The 15445-nt window shown below is 44.5% G+C and overlaps 1 long non-coding RNA gene across 1 annotated transcript; it reads right to left on the bottom strand.

The window, feature by feature from the left end:
• Nucleotides 1-19: 19 nt before the first annotated feature.
• On the bottom strand, nucleotides 20-9199 carry LOC116808088 (uncharacterized). The gene is made up of 2 exons (XR_012055318.1): nucleotides 1904-9199; nucleotides 20-1321 (listed from the first exon to the last, which is right to left on the bottom strand). It is a non-coding gene; the product is annotated as an uncharacterized lncRNA (long non-coding RNA).
• Nucleotides 9200-15445: the final 6246 nt, after the last annotated feature.

The raw sequence follows: 15445 nt of genomic DNA, 5'->3' as shown, positions 1-15445 counted from the left end.
AAACACAGAAATACTTAAATTTGCTAGCAATGTTAATAGTATTTTACTGGTTTCTGTGGGAAATTGTTTGGAATGTGTTCAGAAATAACACACTGTACATTGTTCATGGGTATGTCAGAGCCTAATCAGATCTGTCTGGGCTGTGGATACACTCAGCCACCAGTCTTAAGTACCCTCATTAATTAAGAGTTGGTATTTTACTCAAGACCAGTTGACCTATGTAAGCCACTGTTCCTGATCTTATTTACAATATGGATAATAATATGGACATGTGCTTCAAACTATTAATTTGGCTATGTTTGCTTTCCCTGAGCACTTAGCTGAGCAACAGTAGCGATGCTTGCAGGCACCATGGAATTTTAGATACTACTGCAAGTAGTCCTGAATTTGCAGGTAAGAGGTGTGTGCAAGAAATCTGCTTTTTAAAAATAAAGCTACCTATGTCATCTTCAGGTCCTTCTTGCCTCTCTCATTCATGCCAAAAAAAGCGCCTGATTTATTTTTTGTTTTCCTCTGTAAGATCAGATGCTTGGAAAATTTCTCTCAGTTTCTCCACTTGACTTACTTGTTCTAAGTATTGTAGCAATGGAGCTTTTTTTTTTTTTTTTTTTTTTTTATTTTTTGAACAGGACCTCAAGAGGAAGAAGTATAGCGGGAACTGAAACAAACATTATCACAGGAACAGAATTGCTGGCTTTCACTTCAGCAATGTATATCCATATTACACATTGTATGCTGAAAACACAGCTGAGACTCTGCCAGTGCTTGCAACAGTGGCCCTCCATGATCTCTGGCACAGGCTGTGGGTTGCCCTTGGGGTCAGGGAAATGGCTGTGACACTCTGGCTTCTGAATAGGTGTATCATTAGCATCCTAAATTATTCTTGTTCTTTTGAAGAAGGTACAAACACTGATCTACAGGTGACTTCATTTAACAATTTCCCCCTCGAAATTTGGATGATCTCAAAGTCCATCCAAAGACAGCATCTACTCCTTAAAACCAGATGAAAATAGGCTCTGTTCTCCCATTCTTTCTTTCCCTACTTACAGCAGGCAGAGGACGGTTCAAACTCATCCTGTGCTAAGAGCGGCTGGCACATCTTGGGTTTCAGCGCTGCCGTGGCCACAGAGCATCATTTGTGAGGACTCCGAGAAGGAGGTTTCTTCCAAAAAGAAGCAAATTTATTTACAGCAGATCGACACAGAGCAAATCCACCTTTGCTACGCTGCGCTGGTCTCAGTGAAATCAAACCCGTTTGGTTCTGATGAGGTACAACCAATGTGTTTGCATCCTGGGGACATTTCTCTGCAGAAACACCTTCCTAAAAAAAAAAGGAAAACCAAATTTACAAAATCATGGTGAAGCTTTGGTATTTCTCTCCTGCTGTATTTTGCAGGCTTCATGAGCATTACTTCTGATTTATAGCCATTTGTTCAAAAAGCACAGCCAAGGGCAAAGTTGCCCAGCAAGAGAAAGTTATCCCAGGAGAAACATTCATTGTAGCAGTTCACTTAAAATGTGAGTCCCTGGATTTCTACATTTAATGGATAACTTCTAAAGCTAAAAACAGAACACTGATATCAAGATTTACAGCATAGTTTAGCTCAAAATTGCTATCTGTTTTAAATTTACCCTCTAGCTGAAAATTTAGGCTCTCCTGAATACTCCTCTTGGTGATAGAGCTAGATATACCCAAGCATTAACAAATTTATTTTCCTGAATGCTGTGAAAAGGCCAAAATACCTCTTATGTATCAGGCAGTCACTGGGAAGTAAGTGATACATATTTATATACACAAAAATTATTTTCTTGTATCCAAATTCCAGAATTCAGGCAAGGACCTAACACTTAAATTTTTGGTCTGAAAAAGATAAAAAAGCAATTAGAAATGCCAAATCCTTACTTACAGCAGGGTTGTTTCTTCTGTAGCATTTGTGCCATTGAAAGAAGTGTGTGTCTTCACAATTATTTTGAAACTAAAAATTAATCTTGTGGGTACTGCATCTTTGTAAATAAATGGCTCAGAAGGAGCCTTTTTGTTTCAATCCAGGGTATTTCACAAAATACAGGAAACTCAGCTGTAGAGTGCTGCTTTCAGGGTGTTCTTAGCTTTTGGACACCCCTAGCTGGGTTATCTCAGTCATATCAATTCCTGGGTATGTCCTCCTTCCAAACCTCAAAATGGAATCTAAGCCCCCCGTAAAAACCCCACAAGTCAATCCATCTTTGGAAAACAGGAGGCCAAGGTTAGAAGTCTGAAATGGAAATTGTGGACTCTTGCCAAAATTATAGCAATTCTAAAACAACCCTAGAAATTTTATGTACATCAGACACACATTTAAGACTTCCAGATCTTCTGGCTTTAATGTTTCAAACCATGTATCTCAGTCTGCAAGGAAAAAAAAATTAAGCTATTTTACAATGCATTTATCTCTTGGTTATGATTTTCAATACAAAAGTTGATCTCTCCATGCAGAGAAATCCTACATGACAGGAGTGCACCAGGTCCTTGTCTCCCAGATGAGTTGTTTAAAAAAAGAAAACCACAGCAGCTCAAGAAAGGGATCTCAGAACAAAAGATCTGAAGTTCCAACTGGGCTAGAAATTACCTATTTTAACTAGATATTAAACAAACCTCAATAAGCTGGACTTGAAATAAAGTAGTTGGAGAGTCACACGCCTAAATATCTTGGTGCAAAGCTCAGAGAGAATACAGGGGAAAATGTAAACATCCTTTTCCTCCTATGCAGTCCTCATTCCAGATACATTTGCCCAGTCTCTTCAACAGTTCTTCTCAACTGAAGAAAAAGCATTTTCAACTCAAGGCACTTGTCTGAAATTTGTTTGTAGCTCCAGGAATTTGCCTGGCCAGCCAGTTTGGGAATATGACTGCCCACAGTAAGCATGTTTGCCAATGACTTGGGTTCAATTTTTGATTTACTGACAAGAATATATAAGTGCACCCTTAAGTATCAGAGAAAAGTTCTGGATTTTAAAGTATGGGTAATTAACTTCTGTAGTGTAAACAACAGAAATTTGTGTTCCTGGGTGTCCCAGTCTGTACAAAAGATGCAGAAATGTACATCTGGTACATCTGCTTGGCTGCCATCTGCTTTTCTTTTTGTAGCTAGCTATCAATTTAATATATGTAATGGAATTTTACCCCGACTTTCCTACCAAAGCACGCAGGGGAAAAATTACAGATAGAAAATAAATTTTTAATTTAAAAAAATCATGTCAACAAATACAGTTGGCAAAATTTAATGGCTTCTTATTCTCCAAGATTAATAAGCTCTTCATATATTACAAAAAATGTAACTTCCATCTGAATCCTTTATGCAGAAAAGTGTATAAACCCACAAAAAATAGTAATAAAATCCATGATCTGCAGAAGGGTCGTCTTAGATGAGCATTCCTTTTTTTGATCACACTCGTTCAGTGGAAGGTTATTAAATTTGGGGAAAGGCTTGGAGACATTTTCAGTGTTACATCACAGATTCCCTCCACTGATACACCAGCAATGTGCTGTCAGGCAATCCTGATGTTTTGGGTTCATTTCCTTAATAAAAGATAACCAAAAATCTCACAAGTGACATCAGCCTGGACCATCGGAGGGCTGTGGAACAGGAGGGATTGGAGAAGCTGTGCAGATGCAGCCAGATGCATCTCTGTGTGTTCATCCCATCCCAAACAGCACACCTGGGAGATGTGGCAGGATTCCACTAACACGCTCCACTTAGCCACTCAGCTTACAAAAATTCAATAATGTGGGAGTTTTCTCTGTTGGCTGCAGCAGGACCACAAGTGACTAAGTCAGAGGCAGCCTTCTGTGGATGGAGAATGTCCACTGAGAGCTCCTGCTCCCTGCCCATCTCCCATAGGAATGCTGAGCAATCAGCTGGTGAAACCACTTTTCAGAACAACAACAATAAAATTTTCACTTCTAGGATGTTACAAAAAAAAAGAGCACTATGCTCTTGAAAAAACATGGTGCAACCCTCCTTCACTACCTGATTCATTACACTTTTCCTGCCTGGTCCATGCATACAGATCCTTTGAAAATTAAATGGAAGTGCCATATGATTTTGGAGCCCCTAAGAGCCTGGTATGCATTTTAGAGACAGATTGCTCACCCAAGCATGAGAAACATTGCTGCTTTTACTGTTGAGGAAAACCAAATATTTAGTAACAGCTTGAAGTTCCCAGTTTCTCTCTGAAGAGGTTATCAGCAGGAAGAGAGCCTTTAAATGTCTACATACATTTGATGGGGAAGATGCTGGCTGACCTCAGCTTAACTAAAAATCAGCAGGATTTTTATTTTTTTGTTTAGACTGAGTAACAATAAAAGATTCCTGCCCAAGACCCTGGCTGTGAGAGTACATTATGGAAAATGTATTGACATTCCAGCAATGTTAATCATTTTAACAGGAAGTCAGACAGACAGACAGACACCAGGGACTCTCCTTGTTGGAGCTCCTGTGTTGGGAAAGCACTCCAAGTGTTCTCCAGAGACCTTTTTGCACAGTAGTCCTTTGCATCACAGCTGCGAGATATAAACTATTTCAGATTAGCTGCAAACCCTGAATCTTACACAGAAAATTCCCTCTTTTATTGTCAGAGGAGACAAACTCAGTGCCCATATCTACCAATGGACAGTGGGCAGCTCTTGTGCCAGGACTACCCTAGAGCACGTAGAACTTTTTGCACGTGAGAGACAGCATCTACTCCATCCAGATGTTTAGAGAGCCTGGCCCTCTGCTCCCACCTCCAACCTGCACACAGACCAGCTCAGCACCACACCCAGCTCCTGGTGGCACCACAGGAGATGGAGAGCACTTGGCACCTCCAGCAGTCACCCAGCTCCTGACATTCCTGAGGTGGTCACAGATACATCCATCGGTGTGTTTCACTGGAGCAGCAGTCATGGTATCAGCCCAACAGCTGAATTGTCCACCTAAAAACAATTTCTCTGTCTTGTGAGTACCCTGTGGCTCTTAAATATAGGATGATGGAATTTATTTTGGAAAAGACTTTTAAAATCATCAAGTCCAACTGTTAACTCAGCACTGCCAAGTCCATCACTAAACCATGTCCCTTAGTGCCACATCTACACGTCTTTTAAATACCTCCAGGATGGTGACTCCAGCACTTCTCTGAGCTGCCTGTTCCAACACTCAAAAACTCTTTCAGTGAAAAAGTTTTTCTTAATATCCAATCTAAACCTCCCCTCGTGCAACTTGAGGCCATTTATTCTTATCTGCACCAGCGCAGCCAGGGAAATAAACATGAGAGAACAGCCCATGAGAAGCAGTCTCACTATAGCAATCCATACAGTAACATGCAAAATATGTCCCAGCTCTGCCAGAATGGCATTCAGACTGTTTAAGCCTTTGGAGATAATCCTACATTTCCACTGAACTGCAAACACAGGGTGAACAGAGTGTTTGTGTCCCTTAAGACCTCAGACAGTACCAACAGTTCATAGCTTTTAGAAACCTTAGGAGGGGAATGAAGTGGAAATAACTTGGGTCCTGGGAATAACTGTGCTTTGAGTGCTCTCTCCCCTCTGCTGGCTGTACAATAGCCTCAGGACATGTGCACTGGGCAAAGGTGATGTTGGATGCCAGAAGGCAGACTCACAGAGCTGCTGAGAGACACAGGGCAGTCTCACATGCTGGTGAGAGACCATCACAGCCATGAGCTGGCTGGCAGCTTCAAAGTAGAGTGCTCAGAGACATCCCTGCATGCTCCTAAGTGAAGGGACAGGGAGAGCTCTGATTGCTTCCCTTTACCTAGACAGATTTGGCAGTCTTGGTGATGCTCCTGTCAGCTCAGCTGCTGACAGGATAAATGTCAGTCCTGGAAGCAAAAGGCCTCCTTCCCTTTCCTTAGACCAGAGGAAGGTGGTAGAGCAGCCAGAGCCTGGGGCAAGAAGAGAGCTGGGTGATGTGGGATGGATGGATGGATGGATGGATGGATGGATGGATGGATGGATGGATGGATGGATGGATGGTGGTGAAGGTGGAGCTCCCACTGCTCCCTGACAAGGAGTGGGCTTGTGAGAGCTTGCATTTTTTTTTAGGAACTGAAGATACTTAAATGTTTGTGAAATTTTATTTACAAACACCAAACCATTTCACTGAGAATGTCATACTGAGCTTTCCCTTTAGAAGTGGGGAAATGTTCATTTCTATCTGGGGAATACTGAAAAAGAAATGTGCCTCTAGTTTCAAGATGGGCAGTTTTTTTTCAAAACAACAACCTATAGGAGACTTAGCTTCAAACTGCTATGTGACTTCTCTTGCTCATTTTTTTTTTTCCCAAAATAAAAAAAATCCCAGTGTCTCACTATCACTCCAAAGGGAAACATGGGCATTGATATGTTTCATGGCAGCCACAGCCAATTCCTCATCCCTGCTAGTATTGCTTCTCCTTTTACATTGATTCAGATACTGAAAAATGATATTTGGAAGAGGGAGCAAAAGGCGAAGGCTCATGCAATCCAATTATAACCCTGCTGAAATAACATCCAGGAACTCTGCAAGGACAACCTGATCAAGCCTTGTAATGGCAAGAGGGAAAAATATAACAACAAGAGGAAAATTAAAATAATAACCAGCTTGTACCTTTTCTAGGATGACAGGCTGTGTCCCAGCAAAGTTATGGAGCAGCATGTCCTGAACATCCACAGTGTATATATGAAAGTCAGGGAGATGGGATCACGCTGCAGAATTGAGCAGTCCAAACCCTGTGTCTCAAATTTTCTTACAGCAGGATGAGAATGCCCCAAGACTTTAAGCAGTACTACAGCCACTGAAAAATGCAGAGTTGGATCTGTTAACTCTGCCCTCCATATGGTGTAATGGCTGCTGAGATTCCCTCGGCCCACTGGCAGGTAGGCAAGGACCACCAAATTAACTTACCAGTCACCAGAGGATGGTAATGGGCACATTTTTCAGTTAGCACCTTCTTGCTCCAAAATGGGACTTGCAAATACAGGAAAAGTCTTTGCTGCCGTTGCTCATCTGCCTCTTTTCCAGATCTATGGCACTTTTTTTCTGTCCTATTTCCTTCTGTCATGTTTTATTTTAATGTATTGGTTTTTGATGAGTGGAAAGGATGACTTTTTCCCCATTAGTTGAGTAAAATTTGGCATATACATACCTGCTTACAATAGTCCACAGGTAGAAAAAATACCTCACAAAATCATACTTCCTTCCATAATTTAAAAAAATCCACTGTACTGGATAATGCTGTGACAGTGTCTGTTTTGCTCCACTACCTTCACCACTCCTCCCCCAAAGTTACAGTGCTTTCCTTGGTCTTTGTTTCACTAATTTTCAGGTGTATTTTGGGATACCTTGTGTTACTAGGTCTGTACTAACCAGCACCCCTTAGCCTCTGAGATGAAGAGCCATAAAAAAAAAGTCTCCTTTGGGAGAACCTTGAGGAAAAGGCTAGGAAGCCTGCCACATACTCATCAGAGGCACAGCTGGAAAGGAGCAGTTTTCCAGTTTGCTTTTGGCAGACACCATGCTCCTAGATGTAAGTGCTCACATGGTTATCTTTTCATCTTAAACCACTGAACACTTAGATAACCTTCAAAAGAATCATTAGTGCTCTTTAGGGGAAGCCTGTGGAGCTGTGATGCAGGAAACAGATGTTGAGCCTAGTTAAAGACCCACGTACAAAGGAGACACTCTGAAAGGCTCTGACTCCTACAGGCAAGCCCAGTTGTTTTGCTGTGCCAGCTGCTGCACAAGGGCTCTCTGCTGCTCCTCACATTGCTGAGGCATGGACACAATCCATGCAGTGAAGTCCAGCCCAATCCACACAAAAAGTCATTTAAAACTTCATGAAATGTGATGCACTTCAAAATGGGGGGATCTAATGCCTTTGCTAACTTCATTTTCTCAGGAGAGTGGCAGAAGCTTTTATCAAAGAAGAAACAGAGCAGAAGACAGCATCCTTCAAATACATCAAACCTTGAAATATAGTGACATCTAAATAATAAAAATCAAGAAAATGTGATAACAGCTACAAAAATACTTTTGGCACAGAATAAAGTAGCTTCAGTAACTTCCCTGCAATGTCTTCATTGCAGGAAGCCAGCATTTCAGACATCTTTCAAAATGCTCCCCTTGTGGGATTATGCAATTTTCATTTTACTCCTGCATGGTTGTTTAGCCAAGAAAATGAAATTTTGGGGTTTAATCTTAACTCATTTCATATCAATCCATGCAGAGGAGTGGAAGCAGTCAGAGGTTACAATGAGTTAGCTTCAGACAGTTTCCACATAGCCAAATCAAGCACCCTCTGGTGCTGCAGAAATCAGAGCACATTACTTCACCAATGGCCACCAGCTTTATCTCTGTGTTTCTTGAAGAGCAGGACAGATTCCATGGCCTGTAATAAACCAGCTGAGCCATGGCAAACAAAGCTACAATACAAAACTGTATTATTGTACAACTTGAAAAGCAGACCATGCAAATTACTGTCCAGGACAGAGACTACCAGTCTTCTGCGCTGCTGACAGCTTCTAAATAACCTAATTACTCAGCCCTTTAAGAACAAAATTAAAAGATAGATTCAGAGGGGGTTGGAGGAATGTTAGTCTAGGTAACACCACTAGTGAGCAAAGAAAGGCCCCATTCTTCATCAGTTGGCTGAACTGAGCCTCATCTTTTAAGTGCTGAGAAACCTCTGAGAAATCTTTTAAAAGGTCTCTGGCAGCTGGTCCCAAGTGGTGTCCTTTCCAGAGGAAAGGCTGTTGTCAATGCCAGGGAGCAGGTATTGCTGAACCACCCTTCCAGACCAGTCCCACTGCCTTTTCAGCCAAGCCCTTCATCAGTTTGGGCTATTGTGCTGGTTTGGGCTGGGGTTGAGTTAACTTTCCTCAAAGTGCCTGGTACAGGGTTGTGTTTTGGATTTACTTTCTGCACAGAACTGTAAATAAATCAAATACCTCGACTCTGTGTGTGGATTGGCTTCTTGCACACCCTGTGAAATAAAGTGAAAGAAACTATTTTGGAGCAACAACAGCAGCCTAGATGTGCTGGTCAAGAAATGCCATCTTTGGATAAATGTCACGCATGTGGGTTGTCAGGGGATGTGCTGCACTCACTAGGAGGACAGGAGGGATTCTTTTGGACAGTGCTGACATCTGTTTGTGCACATTATACACCACATTAGCCCACTGCACTCACCTTTGCTTCAACTCAGCACAGAGGTCCTGTGTAGTTGAGAGCTGAGTTTCCACCCTGACTTTTCCAGGCAGGAATAATGACCCCTAGAGAAACGGGAAATTAGCAGGTGATGTTGAGATTGGAACTCCCCACATGGTGATCCATTTAACTTGTTCCCACAGCACTCCATTTGTTTGCTTCCTCGCCCTTTGTTGTGTGTCCAGAAACGATCTGAGCACAAAAACACTCTCTCTATATGGTTATAACAATAAAGCCAGTGCCAATCAGCACTTCAAAGCTGCCCTCTCCAGGCAGTGCACTTCACAAAGACAGACCTTCCTGCTGGATAAACCCAGGTCCATTCCACAGGTTCACCTATAACTCATAGGCTGAGCAGACCTAGGAGGCTCCAAGCAACAGGTCCAATTCCACCCAGGAGATGCAGAATCCCATGTACACATCTTTCTATGGAATTCAATTAACATGGTCATGCTGCCCCTTAGTCAACATTCACAGCTCTGAGGTTTTGACAATGGTCAACAAAATCTGGCAGAGACAAATCTCTTGGAGGTACAAAGTCCCTAGAAGGTCTGTGGGAGTTTGTGGACAGATAGATGACACTGTCTCCATTCCCTCCCAAGGCCACCAAGAGGAGTCACACACCCAGCTGCTGAGTCTGATGCCAGCAGCTATCCAAACATGATCCACCCAGACTAATCTCGCCTAAATGGCAATCCAACAGGCTTGGGGGGCACCATGGAAGAGAGATAGGGAATTATAGGGAGGTCACAGGGACACAGAAGAAAGCCAAGGCACTGACAGGCAGAGCCCAGAAGGTACATGGAAGAGCTGGTAGTACCATGACAGAGATCAGGGAGGCATACTGGGAGCTGGAAATGCAGCACTGGGATTGCTGGGCTCTAATGGAAGCATCACAGGACATAGGTAGGAGATTGGGATTGCTGTAGTGAGGAGATCATAAATCCCTGGGGGAAAAAGGATTATTGGTTGTGCCGCCTTGTGAAACAGCTTTAATCAATTGCTTTATGTACTTTAAGATGTGATTGGGCACCAACAATGAACACAGCACCCATTTGCATTCTTGGGTGACAAAGCACACAGCCCTGGCACAGCCAAAAGAGCAGATGCAAAGTCCATGTGGGAACACTAAACAAGTTAAACCCAGTGTCCCCACTCTGCTGCCGAAATACAAAATATATGAGGGCACCTCACCTGGACTGTGGCGCTGCCCATCTGCCATGCTCCAAATGGGATGAAGCCCACCACACACACGATGGAGTCTGGATACCTCAGGGGGGCTGAGGGGGCAGGGACACGTCAGCAGCTATTCCCTGGCACCCAGGTGCAGCAAGTGCAGGCAGCCACGGGGACCTGGCAGCAGATGGGGAGGAGAGAGGACAGCGGCCACGGGATGGGCTCTGCTGCTGCTTGTCGGAATCTGTGGGTATTGGTGATTCTGAGGTTGTAGAAAGTCTCTGTCTTTCTGCCCCGTTGCCAAAGAAGAAGCCATAATTCGTCTGTGCTGTTTCCAAGGCTGTTTATTCTTGCTTATCTCTAACATGTTCTGCTGCCCTGCCGCAGGTCTGTCCTGCAGGGCAGCGTGTGGGGCTCTGCCCTCAGTGGGATGGTACAAACATTATATACCAGAAACTGCGTGTACTATATTTACAATAATGTGCCAATATCTGTCATCTACGTTGAACAGTGTGTCCTCAGCCTAAACCAACAGAAAAATGCCAACACCACAGTGAAACATGGAGGGCATGAAGAAGGAGGAAAAGGACAAGACACACCCAATTCCTCCATCTTGTCCCCTCTGAACCCCTAATCTAGAAACTTAAAATTTTACTTTTGCACCCGTGCCACACTTAACTATTACTCTTATCAAACACTCAAAGCTTGTAATTCATCCTGTAAGATTGAAAACTCCTCTCCATGGACAGAGATCAGAGACAGTGTCTCTGGGGGCTCTGTACAGGGGGGTTCCTGACCCCTGCCAGGGTCCCAGACCTGCCAGGGCAACCAGAGGGAAGTCCTGGATTCCCACAGCTGCTCAGCACCAAGGGCTGGGTGAGAGGCACCGAGCAGGGCGGGGAGCACGGAGAGCTCTCCCTGCACTGCAGGCAGCCTTTACCAGCCAGACCAGCCACAGCCCCAGCCCGTCTGCCCGCTGATATGTGGGGCAGCGGGGCCTCAATCACACCGCCCATACTGTCACTTTGCCATGTCTTGCCCACTGCATTTCCAGAACAGGGGGATGTGGCCCTGTTCCCGCAGGTCGCTGCTGCTTCGTGGGCATTCAGGCAGCCGTACTCGCCCTTGTTCAAGCAGCTGAAGGTTTGCTCAGCCTCAACACAGCCGGTGCTCTGCCGTGGCAGGATGGGCTCATCTGAGTCCCTGCCCACAAGCACCGCACAGCCGCCTCACCTGGGGTACAAGGCAGAGTACCTCACCCAGACACTGCAGACAAAACCCATATGTTTTGATTCTGCCAGTTTGGTTGGACATCAGATACTTTCCTCCAGACTCCTTGTCCTCAGTGCCATGACTCAGAGGCACTCCAGTGCCTCATCATTTCTGCTTTCTCAGGGGAACCTCACCCTGACCTCCTGTGCTTGCACCAAGCAGCATCTCTCTGAGCACAGCACTAAGCATTTGGGGAGATGGGTATCAGATCCTGCCCCAGGGTTCACCAGGACCATGATCCTCACTATGGTTTCTCATTTTTTTGTCATTCACAGGAGCTCAAAGCGGCATAAAAATCCACCGGCTCCTGGAGGAGGCACTTGGCACTCACAGCATGGTGGGGCCACCACTCAGTGCACTCAGGGTTTACATGCCCATGCCCCAAGAGATTCACACTGATAGGAAAGCCAACCCCAGCAGGGAAAATGAACAGATGGATAACCACCTGCTGAAGAGGAAAATGTGGAGACAAATGGGTGCTATGGCAATTCATATCCTTTCTTTGATCTCAGCAGTACCTTTGTACTGCATATAGAAAGCAAAGAGGAGAACAATAAAGATTTATGCTCTCAAATTCACTTTCCTGCTCTGTAATGGGAACAGAGGATTGAACCCCAGCCTGCATTAATGAAAAAACAAACAAAAGCAGAACTTCATAAGTGATGAAAGTTGCATTGCCAGCCATTTATTTATTTGCTTTTGCCTCTTAAGACCCTATTGATGCATTGCATAGGAATCTGTTGGAAGCACCTCCAGTAAAAGTCTTTAGTCAATTTGTCTAAACCCTTATCATGGTAAACAGCAGGAATAAGCAGCATTTCATCCAGTTGGCCTCATTACCACCTCCTTACTTGCTCCCACGTCAAATTCTGGAAAAATTCAGAACACTTTGCCCCACAGTTCAGGAGATTCAGGCCCTGTTAATCTATGGCTAAAAATAAATTTCAGAAGACCATGGGAGGGTGATCCACCAGCCCACCAAAGACTATTTCAGTGAGAACAGATAGAGCCCTTTCTTGGTTTTTTGTCACTCCATGTACATCCTGCAAGGTAAAATGACATGGGGAGTCCTACAAAGTGCAACCAGATCCGCTGTTTGTAGCATCCCAAGGACAGCTGATGATTGAAGGTATGATGGAGATTGGGACCTACCACTTTCCACACTGCTGCAGACAGTCTGTGCCATTCCTCTTTCTGAGACAGAGATCACCTAGGCTATGTGTGACCTCCACAATTGATAGTATGGCTGAAAAGAAAATTTGGGTCACCACTAACTTTCCCAAAAACTAAATTGCACTGTATCCTTCCTCCAGTACATCTTTGTCTGCTTCAGTCTCCTGTGTTATGTAGGGGAAGGTATGGTTTATCCAGACACCCCAAGAGGCTTGGAACAGGCTTCAGGACACACACTGATGTCGCTAAGGCAAATTTTTGTGGGGATGGAGGGCTTCACAGTGTGCAGCCATGCAGCTCCCCCAAAGCCATCCTGCCTTCCCCAGCCTCTCCAGGCCAGGTGTTAGCGTGGGAATGCAGGCAGAAATCCGAGCTTTCTGTTAAATCCCCCTTTTGAGGTAAGGTTACAGAATGACTGCTGAGGATCAGCAGTGTTTTCCAGACCAGAAACTATGCTTCCTCCTCTCTGCACAGCAGTACCACAGTCCTGAGCGAGCACCTTAAAGAGTTTCCTGTGCAGAGTAACAACTTTCTTTCCAGTGCCCACTGCCCACCCCTAGCACTGACTGCAGGGACTGGGGCACAACTTGCACAGCCAAACCAGCAGCACTGGGAAAAAGGTGCTGCTTCTGACCCTTGTTATGTGTCAGGGATGCCAAGGCAGGGTGGGAGTGACACTGAGTTTTCCTTTTCTGGAACTGCAGGTCACCTACTCCATGACTTAGCTGCGGCGCCGCAGGTCTAAGGAGAGGACAAAGCCGGTTTGTTTTGCCATGGGCCCCTGCCAGGCTGGCCCTGCCCATGGCTGTTGCAATGCCAGCTCTCCCCAGCCCAGGGGAAGCAACTCTGTGCCCCCTTCACCAGCCTCAACCACACTCCTGCACCACCAAAAGCAGCTCCATGCCTACTGCTGCAGGGCCCAGGGATATGGGCTGCCCGCCCTCGGCAGTGCCCTGCCCACATGGGAGCTGCAGGATGGGAGGGTGATGAAGGTTTCAGCCACAGCAAAAGGGATTCAAACACTCAGGAATCACCCTGCTGCAAGGCTAAGGATGAACCAGAGTAATGCCACCCCACTCCAGAGACAGGGATTTTGAGGACATCACTTAATATTCCCCCTTCTTGCAAAATCAGTGTTTTCATCCAGTGCTAAGGATTCCATAGAGAAAAATAATTACGTCAAAACTTTGCAAACATTTGGATGCTGCCTGACTTCTTAGCCAGAGCATCTCCTTACATAATTGCATTTCCAAGCAATACTGGGAGACTTCCCAACGTGTAGGCAGCAAGAAGCACATGTAAGGCTGCCTGGTATCTATCACACATTTAGTATCTCCAATTACATGATTATTAATTAAGTGAATCACGCTAATATTCTGACTATTGCACACCTGTTCCCTAGCACCACCTGCAGGCAAACTCTGTCCTTTGACCCGTTTAGTGGAAATGGTGCCTACAAATCCCGGATAAGGAACAGCTCTAGCTCCTCTGGATCACACACTCAGCAGAGATACAGGTGTTTGCTGCTCTAAATACAAGTTGTAGATACAAACTGTGCAAGTTTGGTTGTTTGCTGAAAGCTGTTTAAACTCAATAAGCTACTTCTAGTCAAAAGGCAGAACAGCTGTTCTGATAAAGACAGCCAAAAAAAAACCCCAAAAAACCTCTTGACAAGGTGCTTTTAAGAAACTGAGAAAGATGAGGTGAAGGAAAACAAAACTTTAGGATGGGGCATCACTTACAGTGCAAGCTTTTGCCCGTTCTCCCCTCTGAGGTGGTCATGAATTAAGTTAATGCTTGTGTATTTTCTTCATTGACCTGGCAAAACTCCCCATACTGAGAGAAAACCTTAGTTTTCTAAGTTCTTAGCTTCTAATGGCTTTCCTTAGTGGCCCTCGGGACAGCTGAGTGTCATGTAAAACCCACCTCATTCAATTGCTGGTTTATAATCAATGAAGTTTTGATCAGTATTTCACAGACCCACAGCCACACAGGTGCTGTGGGGGAGCACCAGATTCAGCTTTAGGACACTGGACAACATCTGAATCCACAGAGATCACCTCCAAGATATCACAAAACTGAGTTTGTCTCCCTTTCTCATCCTGTGTCTCCTGATACTGAGTGAATCCTTGAACTAAGAGCAAACTCAGGATTTTTTCTTTGAACGCAATTCAAAAAATAAAATAATTTAGGAATACAAGAATATCCATCCTAAAGTAGCTAAGATCCTAGCAACTACTACTTTATACATGGGAAAAGAAAAGGAGAGGAGTAGAAGGGCTATAATTCTTTCCTTCCTACAGTATTTTGAGAAGATGCTGCTTCTGCACCCCTCAGAGTGCAGTCAGTACCAAATACAGAGAGTGTGCATCCAGCTGGGTTCTCTCAAGGGCTCAGAAAGGGATGTGTAGTCTGCCAGTTGTAACAGGGGCTTTCTTATCATGACTGGGTCCACAGTTTGTGACTTTCAGTCAGCAGAAACAAGGAGTGAAGGGGACATCAAGCACTGTACAGGAGCAGCTGGCAAGCAGTCCGAGAAACTAAACTGACAATTTTATGGTGCTCTTCTTTACAAATTATTTGCTCAGAGACGTGAGAGA

The sequence above is a fragment of the Taeniopygia guttata genome, chromosome 3 (assembly GCF_048771995.1).
Source record: "Taeniopygia guttata chromosome 3, bTaeGut7.mat, whole genome shotgun sequence".
Classification (NCBI taxonomy): Eukaryota; Metazoa; Chordata; class Aves; order Passeriformes; family Estrildidae; genus Taeniopygia; species Taeniopygia guttata.
Note: the sequence above shows the minus strand (reverse complement) of the source record. Positions and strands in the feature narration are given on the sequence as shown.